The sequence below is a fragment of the Pan troglodytes genome, chromosome 11 (assembly GCF_028858775.2).
Source record: "Pan troglodytes isolate AG18354 chromosome 11, NHGRI_mPanTro3-v2.0_pri, whole genome shotgun sequence".
Classification (NCBI taxonomy): domain Eukaryota; kingdom Metazoa; phylum Chordata; class Mammalia; order Primates; family Hominidae; genus Pan; species Pan troglodytes.
Window position 1 is genome coordinate 64,835,669 of NC_072409.2, and position 18,211 is coordinate 64,853,879.

The following is an 18,211-nucleotide window of genomic DNA, read 5'->3' on the forward strand; positions in this document are numbered from 1 at the left end:
GCCCAGAAGTTTTTAACTGTGATGAGTTTCAATCAACATTTGTTTTAAATTTTAGAGTTCTCATAAGATATTTGTGTAACATAAAAGTTTACCTACCACTGGGTTGCAACGTGTTCTCTCCTATGTTATTCTCTAAAATTTGTATAGTTTGGGCTTTTACGTTTAGATCTATGGTCCATTTTGAGTTCTTGTTTGTGTTTCTTGTTTCCCCCCACATGGATAACCAGTTTTTCCAACATAATTTTTGAAAGACTCTTCATTCTCCCATTGAACTATCTTGGCATTTTGTTGAATATCACTTAACCATATATGTATGGGTCTATTTGTGGACTATATTCTGTTCCATTGATATATATGACTATTTGTATGCCATTACCACACTATATTGATACTGCAGCTTTACGGTAAGTCTTGAAAGCCAAATTTGCTATTTTTCAAAATTCACTGGGCTCCTCTAGATTCTTTACTTTTACACGTAAATTTTAGAATTAGGTTTTCATTTTACACTTGTTTTAAAAGCCTGTTGAGATTTTATTTAAGACTGATTGAATCTATAGATCTATTAGGGCACATCAGCATTTAACAGTATGGAGCTTTCTGATCCATTAGCACAACGTATCCCTCCGTTTACTTAAGCCTTCTTTAATTTTACTCAGTAATGATTTGTAGTTTTCAGTGTATAGATATTGAACATACTTTGTTAAATTTATTCTCAGGAATTTTATTTTTTACATCATGAATTACATGTTTGAATTTCATTTTCCAATTGTTGTTACTATGCAACTTTTTAAATTTAATTTAATTTAATTTAATTTAATTTATTTTATTATATTATATTTTATTTTATTTTATTTTTTTGAGACGGAGTTTCGCTCTTGCTGCCCCGGCTGGAGTGCAATGGCACGATCTCAGCTGATTGCAACCTCCGCCTCCCGGGTTCAAGTGATTCTCCTGCCTCAGCCTCCCGAGTAGCTGGGATTACAGGCATACGTCACCACGCCCGGCTAATTTTGTATTTTTAGTAGAGACAGGTTTTCTCCATGTTGGTCAGGCTGGTCTCCAACTCCCGACCTCAGGTGATCTGCCCACCTCGGCCTCCGAAAGTGCTGGGATTATAGGCATGAGGCACTGCGCCCGGCCTGCATTGATCCTGTGTCTATGAACTTGCACATTCACTTATTAGTTTCAGCAACTTTTGGAAGATTTCTTAGAATCATTGGGCTCTTCTAGATCCTTTGCCTTTACACTTAAATTTTAGAATTTAGAATTAGGTTAGAATTAGGTTTTTGGTAGAAAGTTTTGGAGAAGAGTGGGTATTCTCATCTTGTTCCCAGTCTTGGGGAGAAAGTATTCAATATCTCACCCTTAAGTACAATGTTAACTGTTTTTATAGATGCCCTTAATAAAGTTGAGGAAGCTCACTTCTAATATTGGTTTGCAGAGAGTTTTTATCATTATTGGGTGTTAAGTTTTGCCAGATGCTTTTCTTTCATCTCTTGGAGTAAGTACATGGTTTTTATCCCTTTTTAATTATTATAATATGATAAATTAAATTTATTTTTGAATGTTACAACAATCCTACATTCCTGGGACAAACCCTACTTAGTCATAATGTATTAAGCAGTAAATAACTTAAAAATATTTTAAAATGAGAATAAAAATCTTTATGTTTGCCCATTTATTTCCATGTATGATACTCTTCATTCCATTATACAGACTCAGATTTCAATCTGGTGTCATTTAACATATAATCTAGCTTGGCTACTAGCAATAAATCTGCCCAGCTCTCATTTTTCTGAAAAGCCTTTTTAGTGCCATCATTTTAAATAATAATTTCCCTGGATATAGATTTCTAGATTGACAAGTTTTTCTTTAACAACTTTAAAATCGTCATTTTATATTCTGGAATCCAGAGTTTCTGAAAAAAAAATGCGGTCAATCTTATGTTTGTTCTTCTGTACACAGTGTTTTCATTTTTGTTTTTTCCTGGATGATTTTCTTTTCATCATTGGCTCTTGGCAATTTGATTTTGATGTGCCTTAGTGTGTGTTTTCTTTCTATTTATCATGCCTGGGATTTATAGGGTTCTTAGATTTATTGTTTTTATCAAATTTGAAATGTTTTTAAGCCATTATTTACTCAAGCATTGTTTTCTGCCTTTTTCTGTCTCTTTTCCCTAGGTCTACAACTGCTACTGTGTCTTCCACATACTGTCCAGCAGGTTAATCAATATTTGCCAATACTCATTAACTGTCAAGTATTTTTAATCATTTTCTGTATGTACTTTAGTTAGCATAGAGTCTATTGTTATTTCCCCAGATATGTTGATATTTGTTCTGTAGTTTCTAACCTGTTGTTATTCTCAAATGGTAAAATTGTCACTTCAAATTTTTTTTGTAATTTCTACAGGTTTCATTGAGTTCTTTTTGATGTATCCATTATATTCACGTTTTCCTTTAAATGCTTAAACATACGAGCATATTTTTAATAAGTGTTTTAGGGTCTTTACTAATTCCATCATTTTTGTCATTTATAGGTCTCTTTCTATTGACTGATTTTTCTGCTATCTAATAGACATGTGTTTGCACGTCTCATATTTCTGCTCAGATGCTGAAATTTGCAGTCATATGCTATTGTGGGTTTGGATTTTGTTGTCTTTCTGTAAATGTTGTTGAAATTCATTTCGGAAGGCAGATAAATCACTTACAGTTCAGTTCGCTCTTTTCAAGCTTTATTTTTAAGCTTTGTTAGCATGCTTTGAAGTAGCCTTTATTCTAGGGATAACTTAGACCTACTACTACTGTGTCACTCTACCAGGGTCACTACTTAATTCTCTCAGTATAGAATGAGGACTCTCTACTCTGGGTGACTGGAGATTAATCATTTCACCACTCTGTGTGAGTTCTGGGAATTGTACAGCTTATAGTTCCTCAGTCATCCTTTGCTCAACTTCACAAAGCTTAGTAACAACCGAAAAAGAAATCCCTATCCAGATTACTAAAGCTTTTTCTCAGTAGCTTCTTCCTTCTAAAACAACTTCAAATGTCCCAGCCATCCTTAGTTACAAACTCTGCCTCTTCACTTCAGCAAGCCTGCCATGCTCTGTTGAACAACCCTTCTTTAGGAGAAAGGATACAGAATGTGTCACTAGACTGAAAGAAGGGGTGATCATAGGCTTACCTCACTTGTTTCTCTTCTCCTAAGGATCACAACTGCTCGATATCTGAAAATAGTTGTTTCTTATACTTTGTACAATTTTCTAATTGTTTATAGACAGAATATATCGATACCCTGTTATTCTACCATGGCCAGAAACTGATGTCTTTTTTCTACGAATCGCCAATAAAAAGAGTCTATTGTTATTTCCCCATATATGTTTGGGGAAATAACAATATATAATAAAATAAGTCTAAACTGTCTCAAAAAGAAAAGAAGCCAAGTAGATGAATAAGCAATAGATTTATTTTTTCTCAAAACAAGCAAATGGTCAATAGATTTATTATCTCATTAGTAATTTAGGAAATTAAATAATACACAACATAATCTGTCCACTTATAAAATTGCCAAAGAGTTTAAATGTAATACCTACTATTCTGCAAGCATCAAAAACTAAGTATTTAAAGTCTTATTCGTTTGCAATAAGGAAAGCTTTTCTGTTCTCTTTGAAAGTCATCTTGTCACTAGACACAATTCTTTCAAATTGCTATTCTCTACTACTTGCAAAGATTAAAATTTGATTCCAGTGAAAATAAAATATTGCAATATATTTTGAGATTGTCTGTTTCTTTTAATTTAGTATTCCCATCATTATTGAAAGTTAGCGAGTATGCAGAATTACCATTCAAACTAGGGTAGCCATGCTAATCTGGATTTTGTCTTTATTCATGAAAACCACAAGTACAAACACAGTTAAGGACTGAAGGGATAAGAAAGCATGTCTCCTTCAGCATTTAACCTCTGAAGGATGTTTTATGTTCCACTGAACTCCTTCCCTACAGAGACCAGATTTCAAGTGTTACTTCTTTCTTTTCTTCTCCTCTATCCTTCAGACAGCAAAGAGGTTGAAATCACTTATATTACTGAAACATGATTTACCATGGTTTATCCACTGGCTTACTCTCTTGAACAAGTCTATCAAGAAAAAGTGCCATATTGGAATTAAGACTGGGACTATAAAGCAATACAATCCATAATGCAATTGTTCCAACCTGGGACTTTGACAATAAACAGGTCTCTTTGTTCTCACCTGAGCCTTCTTTTTCTTCCCTACATCATCTGCAAGCATTTCTATTTCCCCTGTTACACTCCAAGTTTCTTTAAGTCTGGAAATGGTAACTTAGGGATTTTCATATTCCTAACGTATATAACCTCCTCTAAAATGATATATGAGAAATAGGAATCTGTGAACAAGCTTAGCCTGCCAATGATGTTTAAACAAATTTCATAAAATTTACATCAAGTCAAGATTATTTTTAATCCATAAATAATACACACTGGAAAATCCAGATGCGAGTTTACTTGTAAAATTTCAAGTCACAGTAAGATTTGCAAAACTAACCAACAAAATTTCAGATTAAAATAAATATAAATTTCCAAATACAAAGAGTAAGAAAGGATAGTTTAATTTGAATATCCTATAAAAGTCATGTATTCACAGATATAAAATATATTCATGTCAATGGTTTTTTTAACATCTAGTTTTATAGATGTTAAAGTTAATCAAATTTTGCTTCTAATTTAGTTTGTGAAAAAATTTACAAATAACAATAATTCAATTCTTCTTTAAGTCTTATGTAATATCACTTGATTGGATAATATATCATAACTGTTTTTGGACAGGGATACTTGCTAAAATGTTAGGTCAGTCTAAATACCATATTCCAATGTTCATATCAATTATAGCGAAAGTGTAACGTTTTTCTCACAACCAACACCCTACAAACTCGAGGTGATTATAACAGATCCCTGTATGATGAATACTAGATTGTTTCTATTTCTTCACATTCTCTCATTCCTCTTAGGAGTTCCAGTGACATTCAGAATCGGAATCTGGCAGAATACACCAAAAATCATTTTCATCATATCGAAGAGGTATTCAAACACTTACTATATCTTCACTGATCCTATCCTGTCTTTGGAGGATACTAAGAATAATAATTACCTATCCTTTATTTTTATAGGAAAGCGTCTGATTAAATAAACCTAAGTCTATTTCTAAGTATTTCAATGAAATCCAACTGTGCATTAAAAAGCTGAGTCAGCTTGGTTAACTGTATTGTCCTAAAATCCCATTAAACCTGTTGATATCCCATTTCAATTGAGAAGTATTCCCCAGGACAATGAGCAATCACTGGCTTCAGAGGACAGAGCTTATGTTCTGTATAGCTATATAATGAGCCGGAGAAGGCTTTATGACTCCCACAATATATGGCACCAAGATGTTCTCATAAAGGAGGTCCATAAAAGGTCCATAAAAAGGTCCATAAAAAACCTAATTTTATGCAAGTTCTTAGAAATTTTGTTTCTGATTCTGAGACTCTGCTGTATCACTGTAAAGATAATTACGACCTCATTTCTAAAGAGTTTAAAGGATAAAAGTTTCTAAAAGATAAGAGAAATTATGAGGTTGAAAACAATACATATCAATACAGATCCGAACTAAGTATAAGAGCAAGAGTAGAATGTGAGGATCAACAAAGGCCTGGGAAAAAATTCTAAGGCAACAGCTATGATGAAAGCAGAAGGTAGGGCCACAAAGACGTGATATTAATTGAATAATAGAATTACTGAACTCCTGTTTTTATTCTGCCTTCCCCATCAAGAATTACCTTCAAACTGAAAAGTGTGGAGCATATTTCATTTCCTGACCAACGCTTCTGCTGAAAATGACTTATGTTGAATAAGACATAGAAAACTCACCCACAAACACACACACACACACACATCTGTGTCAAAAACTAAGAGCAAACAGGAATCCAGAGAGATGAGCAAAGCCCACAGAAGTCCACTTTCTGACTAAAATGAGGGGATTTCCTGAGCTCTAACGAACTTTTCACAGTCCACGGAGAAAAAGTATGTAAAGGTGGAAGACAAATAGGAAACAGACATACACTTACATTCGAATTTCCTGAAGCTCAAAGCCCTCAGCATAATTGTAAATAAAAAGTACGACTACTGGCACTGCATTCAATAGGGGAATATAAAGAAAATTGCATATCTTGATGCCGGGGGGAATAGGGGACACACCATAAGTGAGAAGCTGTGGAACAAACAGAATAATATCTTCAAGGAAGGGAGAGTTAGTATGGCAGTATTTTTCTTTTCTTTTTTTTTTTTTTTTTTTGAGACGGAGTCTCGCTCTGTCGCCCAGGCTGGAGTGCTGTGGCGCGACCTCGGCTCACTGCAAGCTCCGCCTCCCGGGTTCACGCCATTCCCCTGCCTCCGCCTCCCCAGTAGCTGGGACTACAGGCACCTGCTACCACGCCCGGCTAATTTTTTGTATTTTTAGTAGAGACGGAGTTTCACCGTGTTAGCCAGGATGGTCTCAATCTCCTGACCTTGTGATCCGCCCGCCTCGGCCTCTCAATATGGCAGTATTGTTCTGAGGGGCAGGGAAGGAGATGGAATTGGCAAGGGTACAAAAAGGACTTCATGGTTAATGGAAATGTTCTCATGCTCAAAGTGCACTTATGTACATGGATATTTTTATGTCATTGTCTTTATAACTAACACATATTTTATAAGGGTTCTTTTTTATTTACTTAGTATTTAATTTTTTAAAAATTCTTTAAATGTCAGGGAATACATCAATAAAAGGAAACCAAGAATTAGTTTGTAACAGAGCACAAACAATTTTAATACATTCAGAATTAAGTCCATTACATTTATATAACAAGCTATTAAGCATTTGCACATATAATCTCCAAAATACTACAATATTTGAGAATTCATGAACAGGTAAGGTCCAGGAAATGTCCTGATTTTCAAAAACATTCAAAAAGAAAAATTATCAACGATTTATGAATTTTTATCAATTCCGGGCAAAATTCTAGACTAAGTTACTAAACAGAAGATTAGTGAGTTCATAGGAAAGAAAGATCTCTTTCCTTTACTAACGAATTTACTAAGGATAAATCACTTCACAATAATCTCCTTTTCCTTTTCTGTGGAGTTAACAGATTTTAAACAATGTCTTCATTCCAGTAAGGCATCTGCAAAAGGGCCTTCATAAAATGTTTTTGGGCAAGGAGGAAAACATAATATGTGTGAATACACAATCAAGCATAAACATGCATGATTTAACAACAGTTCCAACATATCTTGGTTAATTAATTTTCAATCTAGAACTAGATGCAATAGAATGAAACAGGTTTGTTCTCTGTTGTTTTTTGGCTTCATTTTGGTTTTGTCCCTGTCCTGTTGAATACTTCTAACAATAATCTGAACAAGGACATAGAAAGCATTCTGAGAATTAACAGTTGCATGAGTCAAAAAGCAGTAGACAAGGTATTGATGAAATGAAAGAATTAGGACTCAGAAATATCCTCAGAAGTTTGTACCCTGGCTAAGCTACACAAGATAAAACATAAGAGTAAATACAAGACCTAGTTTAACTACAGTTTATATAAATAATATAAAACAAACAGCCAAATAGTATGGTTGTTAATAGAGCAAAATGCATTTGATCCCCAGCTCTGGGCTGATCAGATAACATCTGAAGCATTTTATCTAGTTAATCAGCAATTCAGTCTAGAAAAAAGTGAAAAGCACATTGTTCTGGGAGACAGGAGACTATTTTTATGACATGGAACAGTTTGCATTGCTTCTCTGGGCCCCGTTTCTATTTTGTAAAACGTGGATGTTCCTTTCCTTTCTAAAGTTCTTTATATCTATCAGCTCTGCTATGTTCTGCTCTCCTTGTAATACACATTAAAATACACCTAGATATCCTAGGTTGTGTGCGCATAAAGAAAGCCAGGACAGAGAGGGATCTGGAAACCTCATCACAGGAGAAATCTGTACTTTATAGTCTTGAAAAGGTGACTCAGTGTGGGAAGGATGCAATAGTTAAATGCTTTTTCTTGTTTTGCCTTGTTTTTTCCATTTATCTGAAGGGATGTTCTGTAGAGCAGAGATTCAAAAAAAAAATTACTGTAGAAACTACCTAGAGGCAAATTTTTTTCACTACTGTCACTACAGAAAAGCTTATACACAATGCCTAGAAATATACAAGCAAGAATGGCGATTTTCTGTCAAGAGTATTATAAAAAGGAGATTAGAATGGACTCAATGCTGTAAGGTCCCTTCAAATTCTTTGATTCTACACTAGATTTCGATAACATAAAATAACCTAAAATAGCGGATCAAGAGATATAGTTCCCAAGTTAGCCGTAAGTATCAACAGAAAGGTATTTTTATGTTGTTGCTTTACCTTAAATGGCAACAGACTGAAAATAAAGTGAACCACTGTGGATCACAGCAAATAGAATAGCATAAGTCTCCAAGTATATGACATATAAGTCATATGCTATCAGCTCAATGTCCTGAGACAGAGATTTAAATGTAAGAACCTTTAACCTGTAAAGGATGGCTATTCCCTGCCCCTATGTCCTTCTTCTTCCCACAGACATTATGGTCAGGAAGCTGGTGTCTACCATCCTATAATCAAAACAAACAGCTGGTACAGTCACAGTAAAGATGGACTTAGTGGAGAGAGGAAAGAGACGATTCTCTCAAATTGACAAATCTAAGCTGAAATAAAGGCATGCCAGAGCATTACTCTTCCAGAGTGGATGCCAGACAAATCAGATCGCCTTCATCTCGCTTGATTGATCTGATCCTCTTCCCTGTTCCATGTGTTCCTTTTACCTTGTCTTAGCAAATTGCATTTAAAACAAACAGGTAAAAGATAATTTTGGCATTCGGTCTGTGTGATACTGTTGAAAGGGGCTTCTCGAAGAAAACTCATGTTGTTCCTTCCAACAGCCTGCAGTCATTTTGATGTGAATAGCTCATGATTAAGAGGTCAGTTCTTACCAACAGCAGCAGATGTTGTTGGCGTTATCTGGGTAGACTGTTCACTGTCTGCAAACAAAGTTCCCATTAAAAGAAAAATTCTAAGTGTATCTTTCCTAGAGGATTACACTCATTTAAATTTGTCTCCTGGCTTGTTTCCATGAGATTTGGGGTTGTTTCAAAGATGTGCTATGGAAATTTTCTCCTCCCAGCAGATGCCATCATTAAGTTGGATAAGAATTTCTAGATTTACGGAGAGATTGGTTCATGGCACACAATCGAGTCTTGTTACTTGGCTCTGTAAACAATCAGACTTCTTTATTATTTAATCAAGAGGAGTTTTTTCCTTTCGTGTAAATGAAGATGAAACTTAGAATAACACATTGCCTCTCTAATAAGATTGAAAATGTTACACTTTTATCCTTTGTAAAATTTAACTAAAATAAACCTTAACACAACCTCTTCAGCATAAACAGCAGGAACCAGAATATTAAAATATTGTGGTTTTGTAACACATGGGCCTTAATGAAAGTGTGTACTGCATGCTTGATTACTTACTAGTCTCTGTCCCCTGATTATGCTCTCTGACCTCTTCTGGAAATAAATGCCTCCCTCTGCTCCTTCAGTTTTCCATATGACATGAATGTCAAGATAACTAGAAAAATTAAAAACAATTAATGCGATGTGAGGAAAAATGGAATAGTCTCATTAAGGGTCGCATATTTGGAAAAACTCTTTTTTTCTCTTTCCATCGCTCTCTTTCCTAAAATGCACCAAAAGGAAAAAATAAGGATAAAATCAAATTGTCAGGCTTAGAAGTTTAAGGTCTCTCTCTGAAGATTTCTGGCAATGTTTTACCTCATCTAGAACCAATACAACAGCAAAGCCATTGCAATGATTGCACTTAGGATGAGAGTGAGGATAGGAAACCAGCCTGGGGTCAAATGGAATGAAGAATAAAATTCTTAAAGGTATTATTTTATAATATGACAGTGAGGAAATGAAAGATTACAATTCAGCTGGGGGCAGTGGCTCACGCCTGTAATCCCAGCACTTTGGGAGGCTGAGGCGGGTAGATCACCTGAGGTCAGGAGATCGAGACTAGCCTGGCCAACATGGTGAAACCCCATCTCTACTAAAAATACAAAAAGTAGCCGTGTGTGGGGGCAGGCGCCTGTAATCCCAGCTACACTGGAGGCTGAGGCAGGAGAATCGCTAGAACTCAGGAGGCAGAGGTTGCAGTCAGCCGAGATAGCGCCACTGCACTCCAGCCTGAGTGACAAAGCAAGACTCTGTCTCAAAAAAGAAAAAAAGAAAAACAAAACAAAACAAAAAAGAACAAAAAACAAAATGAAACCAAAACGAATACAATTATCCTTTTGTGACAATTGATTAGGTAAGAACTGCACTCCAGCATGGGTGACAGAGCAAGACTCTGTCTCAAAAACACACACACACACACACACACACACAGAAAAATTACTATTCAACAAGTAGTTTTGTGGCAGGTTCCCCTCATGCCCTCTCTTCACCTGTAAGAGATAATGAAAATAAAATCAAGTTTTACAGGAAAAGCAAATGGGTCATTCTTTAGCCCTTAGTCAAGTTGAGTACTAGAAATTGAATTTGGAAATAAACTGGGACAATGCCTGATTTATGTGAGGAAACTGAGAGACCTACAAAAGTTAAGTAGTTTTCTTGACTCACACAATTGACATAATCAATAGTCTGGAGCAAGTATTTCAAATATAATTTAAGTTAATTAGCAAGAAGACATGTTCTTAATGATCAAAACACATTTATTGGCAATTACTTAAGCGTGGCATTGACCAACACAAGGTAAACTGAACCTTGTCTTCCCTATCAAATGTATTTTCTGCTTTCTCACCTAGAACAGAAAAGACTTACTCTGATAAGGACTTAGACCATTCAAAGCTGTTTTTTAAAACATAAAAATGAAACAGTGAAGTGCCTATCATTTAATCTTAGTAGATCATATCTTTTTAGCCTGAGTTCACCATTCTGCAGTTCTGAAAGCTTATGCCACTGCATTGATGCATTTTACCTTATATTTAGAGCATATGAATTCTATATTGTTTTCAAAACAATAAAACAACAATTCTATATTGTTTTCAAAAGTTTTTACAAAAGACCTTAATCAGGAAGGATAAGTTTATTCTTAAACATTTATATAATCCAGCTCTTGCTGCACTATCTGCTGAAGTCATTAATATTTTTCACTGCTGTTGCATAGGATATAAATTAGGATGCTGATTTCTTATTTTAAAATTTTTGCTATTAAGAGCCCAAGTCTGATGGTGAAGAGGCTCCGATCTGATACTAATTAGCTATATGACTTTAAGCAAATTATTTAATGGCTAGGTGCCTTGATTTCCTCGTCTATAAAATGAACCATAGTACTATCTATCTGCTTATCTGTGAGAATCAAAGATATCATTAGTACAAAACTGCTTTATAGAGTTAATAGCACTTTTTGACTGTAAAATGGTGATGATGATGATACTGATTAGTGTAGCATGGGCAGGTCTTGAAATTATGCCATTTCTCTAGTGAAGTAAGAGAGTGACTTGCCCGTGTCATTACCTGAGTCACATTTGACACACACCTGGGATTTATATGTTGCTTCCTGGTTGTTAAGGGCTAGAACCTTCCTTAACTATTAGATTTCTGTCATCACTGAGTAATAGCTCCCCATCCCCCCTCAAAATCATTTTTAAAACGTGTGAACCTTGTCACCTGCTTTAGCCTAAGCAAAATCTAAGAATGGTAGTCTAGAAGGTTTCCATGGATACAGTCAAATATCTTACACTACTCCAGTTACGTTTCTCTGTTGGGCAAACAATCACACAAGATTTACTTCTCTTCCTAACTGTTCCTCCACAAAGGATGCTGAAGTAAGAGATGACATAAAGGTGGCTTGTGTTCCACAGGACTCCCAAATGTTTCTTTTGAAGAGACTGAGTCACCTATTTATATTTGCAGAAGTAACTAAAATTATGAACAAAAGTATCTATCATATACAAGCTAGTAATATTTGTAGGAGTAAAAGCTCCAGAAGGCAGGAACGATCTGTAACATGAAACACCTCATGAGCAAAACGGAATTTTAGGTCATGAGTCCGTAGATTAAAGGCAAAGAGAAAATTTATCAAACCTTGACCTTAAAAATGTGTTTTCGATTTCCTGCATTCTTAACTTTACACCCACATAATGTGGCAATAACCATTTTATTCAAATTCTTAATATAGTCATTAAGTATAAGACAATGACACCCTGGATGGGTCAAATGGCATTTGAATAAAGATATAAGCTTCTTTCCCAAAATCACTACTGAGTTCCTGGTTGAATTTGCCTAAATAATTAGGCTCTTTTCCTTCATAAACAAGTTCTCCACTTCAAAGTCCAAAGTGATTTGAGGAGCTGGTCTTTTCTCCAACAATCCCCAGGTTAATAGCATTAGCCTAGAGTGAGCTGGGGGTGCTGTCCAGCACAGATGTCAAATCAGCGTGTCCATAACTTGGTTTCCTTTCCACTTTGCCCTGTAAAATTTGATCGTTGTGGAAGATAAAACTGCTCTTCCAAGGCTTCTGCCCTATCACATGGGACTTTGAGAGGCCATATTTTCATAGATTTTTGATTGACACAACATAGGAAGCTCAGCAACTCTGCCTGGAGGCCACCATGCTCCTCCTAGGACCTCAAGGCCCCTAAGTAATGTGTAAACACTGTCACAACAACAAGCTTGTTACAGATTACGGTACTACCTCCGAAGCAAGACAAGTTTTTCAGTTTGCTACTTTGTTCCTACCCATTGAAAAAATATCTTTCTCATATATTTTCCCCCACATGCATTGAGCATGGCTTAAATTTACATTATCCTTCTAAATAAATTTAACCAAACACAAATTATCTTCTATTTAAACAAGGATTTCCCCACTCTCATCTATAATTTTCTAATTTTATATTGAGGGTTTCTTTTTTCGGCTTGCCTTCTCCCCATCCCAGCCCATGATTGCCAGCCTCTCTATGAGAGCAAATTGCTCCCCATCTCCTCTGCTTCCCTCCTGTACTTACTACTTCCTACTATCAAGGATTAAAATCTCATCAACAATTGATCAGGAAAGTAAATCCTACTTGAAGGTCTCCAAGTGGTTTTTCTTCAGAAGTACAATGAATTTCCAACGTTAGTCACACTGCAGAGACTAATATAAATATTTATGCAGTGGTTTACTTATAAATGGAGGGTCATGCTTATATTGGTCCTGAGTTGTCTTACAGATAATTAACTGTATCATTGTCTCATTAACTAAATGTACTGTATCAATGAATGCTACCCACTCCAGGAACTAAATAAAATGTTTCATGGATATGAACTTTGCCATAAAGGAAAAGCGTGCAATACTGGGTAAATTAAAATTTTGACCAAAGGGAGAAAAATTTTTTTAAAAAGAAATGTGTAAAAAGTAACAGAATATAGCACTCTATTGTATCCCTTGTGGTTAAAAACAGTTCATAAAAGTATTACATAAAATAGATTTAACAATTTTATATTAGTGAAATAGCTCAAGCCTGTGGGTGGAGAAGTAGGTGGATAATAAAGTTTTAAAAAATCATTCTTTACATCAACAAAGGGTGAAGTCTGTTAATCATTGTGCATGACAACTTTTGTGTGTCTATTTAATTAGATATAAATGAATCACCCTCTTGAGCTATTTCATTTATTATTTGCACTCAATTAAGTGAATTTTGACCAAATGGGTTATAATTACAACAGCCATGCTGAATATAATAGTAAACATTTCCCTTTACTTATTTTCAGAGGAACATAGTGATTTCCTTATGTGAGTATAAATTTGTGTTTCCTCTAGTACACAAACTATGAAAGATACCAGTGTCGCTGATACCCAGATCCTCACTGGTCCTGTAGAGTATTTTATAATTCCATCAACCAAGTCACTTGAAAGGGACTAAAAGATCTTCTTTCTTTTTTGTCTCAATCATAAATGTACCAGGAACAAGGTTTCTTAATATATTAATGTTCTCAGTCTTCCTTCTTCCTATAAACCATGTCCACTAAAGACAATGTTACTAACAAAGGGCTCTTCCCTTACTGTCTCTCATGTGAATTGTAGTCTTTGGACAATGCTATAAATATACTACTCACCACCCTGGCTTGTCTGTGGAATTATTAGGAATCATTTTGCCCAGTGTTGTCCTTTCAAGCTATCTGACTCCTTCTGTATTAGATATGTCTTCTTTAAACTGCATAGAGTTGAATTTTAAAAAAAACCAATTCTACAATTGGAGCATCTCATCTATTTACATTTTGTTGTATTCTAGACTTAATCAAGTCTAACAGGTAGTTATGTGACCCTCTATGTGGGCAGCACAAGCACTTCTGCCTTCTTTAATTCCTTTGCAGAATGAAATGTATTTGTTTATGTGTATTTACATTTTACTTATATATATATAGATACAATAAATATAACATTAATATTATTTATATAGGCTATGTTTATTTAGATTAACCCATGGATGTACAATTTGCCTTGCCCTGCATTTCTACCAACATCACTTTATTTCCTTCTGAAATAATTTTTCTCCTACCTAAAAATACCCTATAGTATTATTTTCAGTGTAGGACTGCAGGTGATAAATCTACTTCAATCTACTTCAACAAATGTAATATTTAAAATGTCTATTTCACCTTCATTGTTTATTTTATTTTATTTTATTTTATTTTAAGTTCCAGGGTATATGTGCAGGATGTGCAGGTTTGTTACATAGGTAAACGTGTCACGATGATTTGCTTCACCTATCAACCCATTGCCTAGGAATGAGACCAGCATGCATTGGCTATTTTTCCTGATGCTCCCCCTCCCCCTTCCCACCTCCGACAGGCCCCAGTGTGTGTTGTTCTTCTCCCTGTGTCTATGTGTTCAGACGGTTCAGTTCCGACTTATAAGTGAGAAGGTGCAGTATTTGGTTTTCTGTTCCTGTGTTAATCTGCTGAGAAGAATGGCTTCCAGTTCCATCCATGTCTCTGCAAAGGACATGATCTCATTTCTTTTTATGGCGGCATAGTATTCCATGCTATATACGTACCACATTTCCTTTATCCAGTCTATCACTGATGGGCATTTGGGTTGATTTCATGTCTTGGCTATTGTGAATAGTACTCCAATGAACATACATGTGCATGTATCTTAAAAGTAGAATGATTTATATTCCTTTGGATATATACCCAGTAATGGGATTGCTGGATCAAATGGTATTTCTTGTTCAAGGTCTTTGATGAATTACCACACTGTCTTCCACAATGGTTATTTCACCTTCATTTTGAAGAATATTTTTAGTGAATGTAGAATTCTCTATTGGAAATTATTTTCTTTCAGTTTTATAAAAGCATCGTGTAATTTTCTTCTGTGGAAAAGTCAGCTACTGTCTACGAATTGCTCCTTTAAAGTCCATTTCTCTGTTTCTGGTTGCTTTTAAGGTTTTTTTCTTCTCTACCTTTGATTTTCAGCAATTTTATTATTATAACAAGCCTAATCATGAATTTCTCTCTCCACCTCAGTTTCATATAGTTTCTTGAATCTATGTCTAGATATCTGTGATTAGTCCTGAAAAACTCTTGGTCATTAACTCTTCCAAACATGCATCTGGCTCATTTTTTTCTGTCTTATTCTTTGATTCCAAATAAAGAATGTTATACCTTCTCTTTATATCATCTTTTATTTTGTATCTTAATTCTTGGTGACCTCATTGCTTCCACTTGGATATTTTTTCTCACCTATCTTTTAGATTACTAATTCTTCTGTTCAACTGTGTCTAATTTGCTATTAAATCTATTCACTGGGGTCTAAATTTTGATCTTTTTTTCCATTCAAGAATTTTCATTTGATTCTCTGCTAAAATTTTGAATCTTTACTTTTTAACTTAATAATCCCTGTTATTTCAGTGTTTATGTACAAGTAACTCTTAGGAATTATTTAGACTTTATCTTAATTTGATTTCATCCATTATTTATTTCATCTGCTGTATATTCTGGCTTTTCTTCATGTGAATTTGTCTTCTTAAATGCCTGATTATTTTTATTTTGTACCAAATATTTTATTTATGAATCATTTGTAAAAACAGTTTGAGACTTGGACCGTTATCTTTCTCCAGAGAGGATTTATCTTTGCTTTTGCCAAGTACTAATGGGCATTAACTCTCTGGGAAAATCTTTGCACAAGTTCACTGGCAGCATAATAATTCGTCTTTACTCCTACGATGCAGCCCATTTGGGTTCCTACGCTAAGATGAGTTTTTCTGCCTGTTGGTCCTGGGCTTCAATAATTGCCCATTTAGTGCTGTTCAGCCCCTCATCCTCTCAGCCACAGCTTTTGCAATTGACAAGTACCTATGTCAACTTGCTTTTCCAACAGGAATACAAACCCAAATGCCATGGCTGCTTCTTTGGATCTTTATCTTCTCCTGGCTTCTACTTGATAAGTCTTCATAGTTTTGTTAACAGTCTGATTCCTTTAAAAATACTTTTTTTAGCACACAATCAACAAGTGTATGAAAAAACCCTCAATATCACTAATCCTTAGGGAAATGCAAATCGAAACTACAATGAGATACCATCTCATACCAGTCAGAATGGCTATTATTAACATGCCAAAAAAATAACAGATGCTGGAAAGGTTGCAGAGAATAGGGAACACTTATACACTGCTGGTAGGAATGTAAATTAGTTCAGCCACTGTGAAACACAGTCACGAATTTCTCAAAGAACTTAACAGAGTATTACCATTCAACCCAGTAATCCCATTACTGGATATACACCCAAAGGAATATAAATGGTTCTACCATAAAGACACATGAATGCATATGTTCATTACAGCACCATTCACAATAGCAATAACATGGAATCAATCTAGATGCCCATCAATGGTAGATTTGATTTTTAAAAAATGGTACATATATGCTATGGAATACTACACAGCCATAAAAAAGAATGAGATCATGTCCTTTGCAGCAACGTGAATAGAGCTGGTGGGCATTTTTCTAAGCACATTAATGCAGGAACAGAAAACCAAATACTGCATGTTTGCACTTATAAGTGGGAGCTAAATGTTGAATACACATGGATACAAGGAAGGGAATAATAGACACTAGGTCTACTTAAGTGCGGAGAGTGTGAGGACACTGAAGATTTAAAAACTACCTATCAAGTATTGTGCTGATTACCCGAGTGACAAAATTATCTGTACACCAAACCTCTGCAACACACAATTTACCCATGTAACAAGCCTCCACATGTACTCCTTGAAACTAAAATAAAAGTTGGATAAAAAAACACATACGGCCAGGCACGGTGGCTCACACCTGTAATCCCAGCACTTTGGGAGGCTGAGGCGGGCAGATCACAAGGTCAGGAGATAGAGACCATCCTAGCTAACACGGTGAAACACCGTCTCTACTAAAAATACAAAAAATTAGCCAGGCTTGGTGACAGGCGCCTGTAGGCCCAGCTACTCGGGAGGCTGAGGCAGGAGAATGGCATGAACCCAGGAGGTGGAGCTTGCAGTGAGTCAAGATCGTGCCACTGCACTCCAGCCTGGACAACAGAGCAAGACTCCGTCTCAAAAAAAACAAACAAACAAACAAAAAAACCATACATAAACATATACATCACACACATATATAGAGAGATACATTTGTTTGAGTATATAAAACAAAATGAGATTTTGTGGTTAGTCAGACTAAAATTTACTGAGATGAAATCAATATCCTTGGCCATTTCTTAATCTATCTAAATAATTGGGTCTAAATATAAAGATAATCACATAAAATAAAAACTATGATTTCTAATAAATAAATAAAATACTTTTTAAAGATTTAAGCAGTTTTTAAAGTTGTCCTTATAAGAAAGTTTGGTTCAAATTACTTAGTTCACCATCATTAGATGGAAATCCTAATTCTAACCATCTTCTAAGGTCCAGTTCAAATTTAATCTCCTCCACAAAGCTCCTTCTGCCACTCTTTCTTCTAGGCAGAACTAAATCCTATTTCGTCTCTGTGCCCATACCTGCCATTTTAAGCCAGAGATTAGAGAACTTCTATCTGTCATTATGGTTATCTATGTGTCCCTTTATGAGAAGGGATGATATATTTTTGATACCTTT

The 18,211-nt window shown here is 35.3% G+C and overlaps 1 long non-coding RNA gene across 1 annotated transcript in view; it reads right to left on the minus strand.

The window, feature by feature from the left end:
- The window catches only part of LOC129135939 (uncharacterized), a 52,592-nt gene that overhangs the window by 33,949 nt on the left and 432 nt on the right, over positions 1-18,211 (minus strand). Inside the window, exon 2 of the long non-coding RNA XR_008537052.2 lies at positions 9,574-9,670. This is a non-coding gene — a long non-coding RNA (uncharacterized LOC129135939). The remainder of the gene's footprint in view (positions 1-9,573; positions 9,671-18,211) is intronic.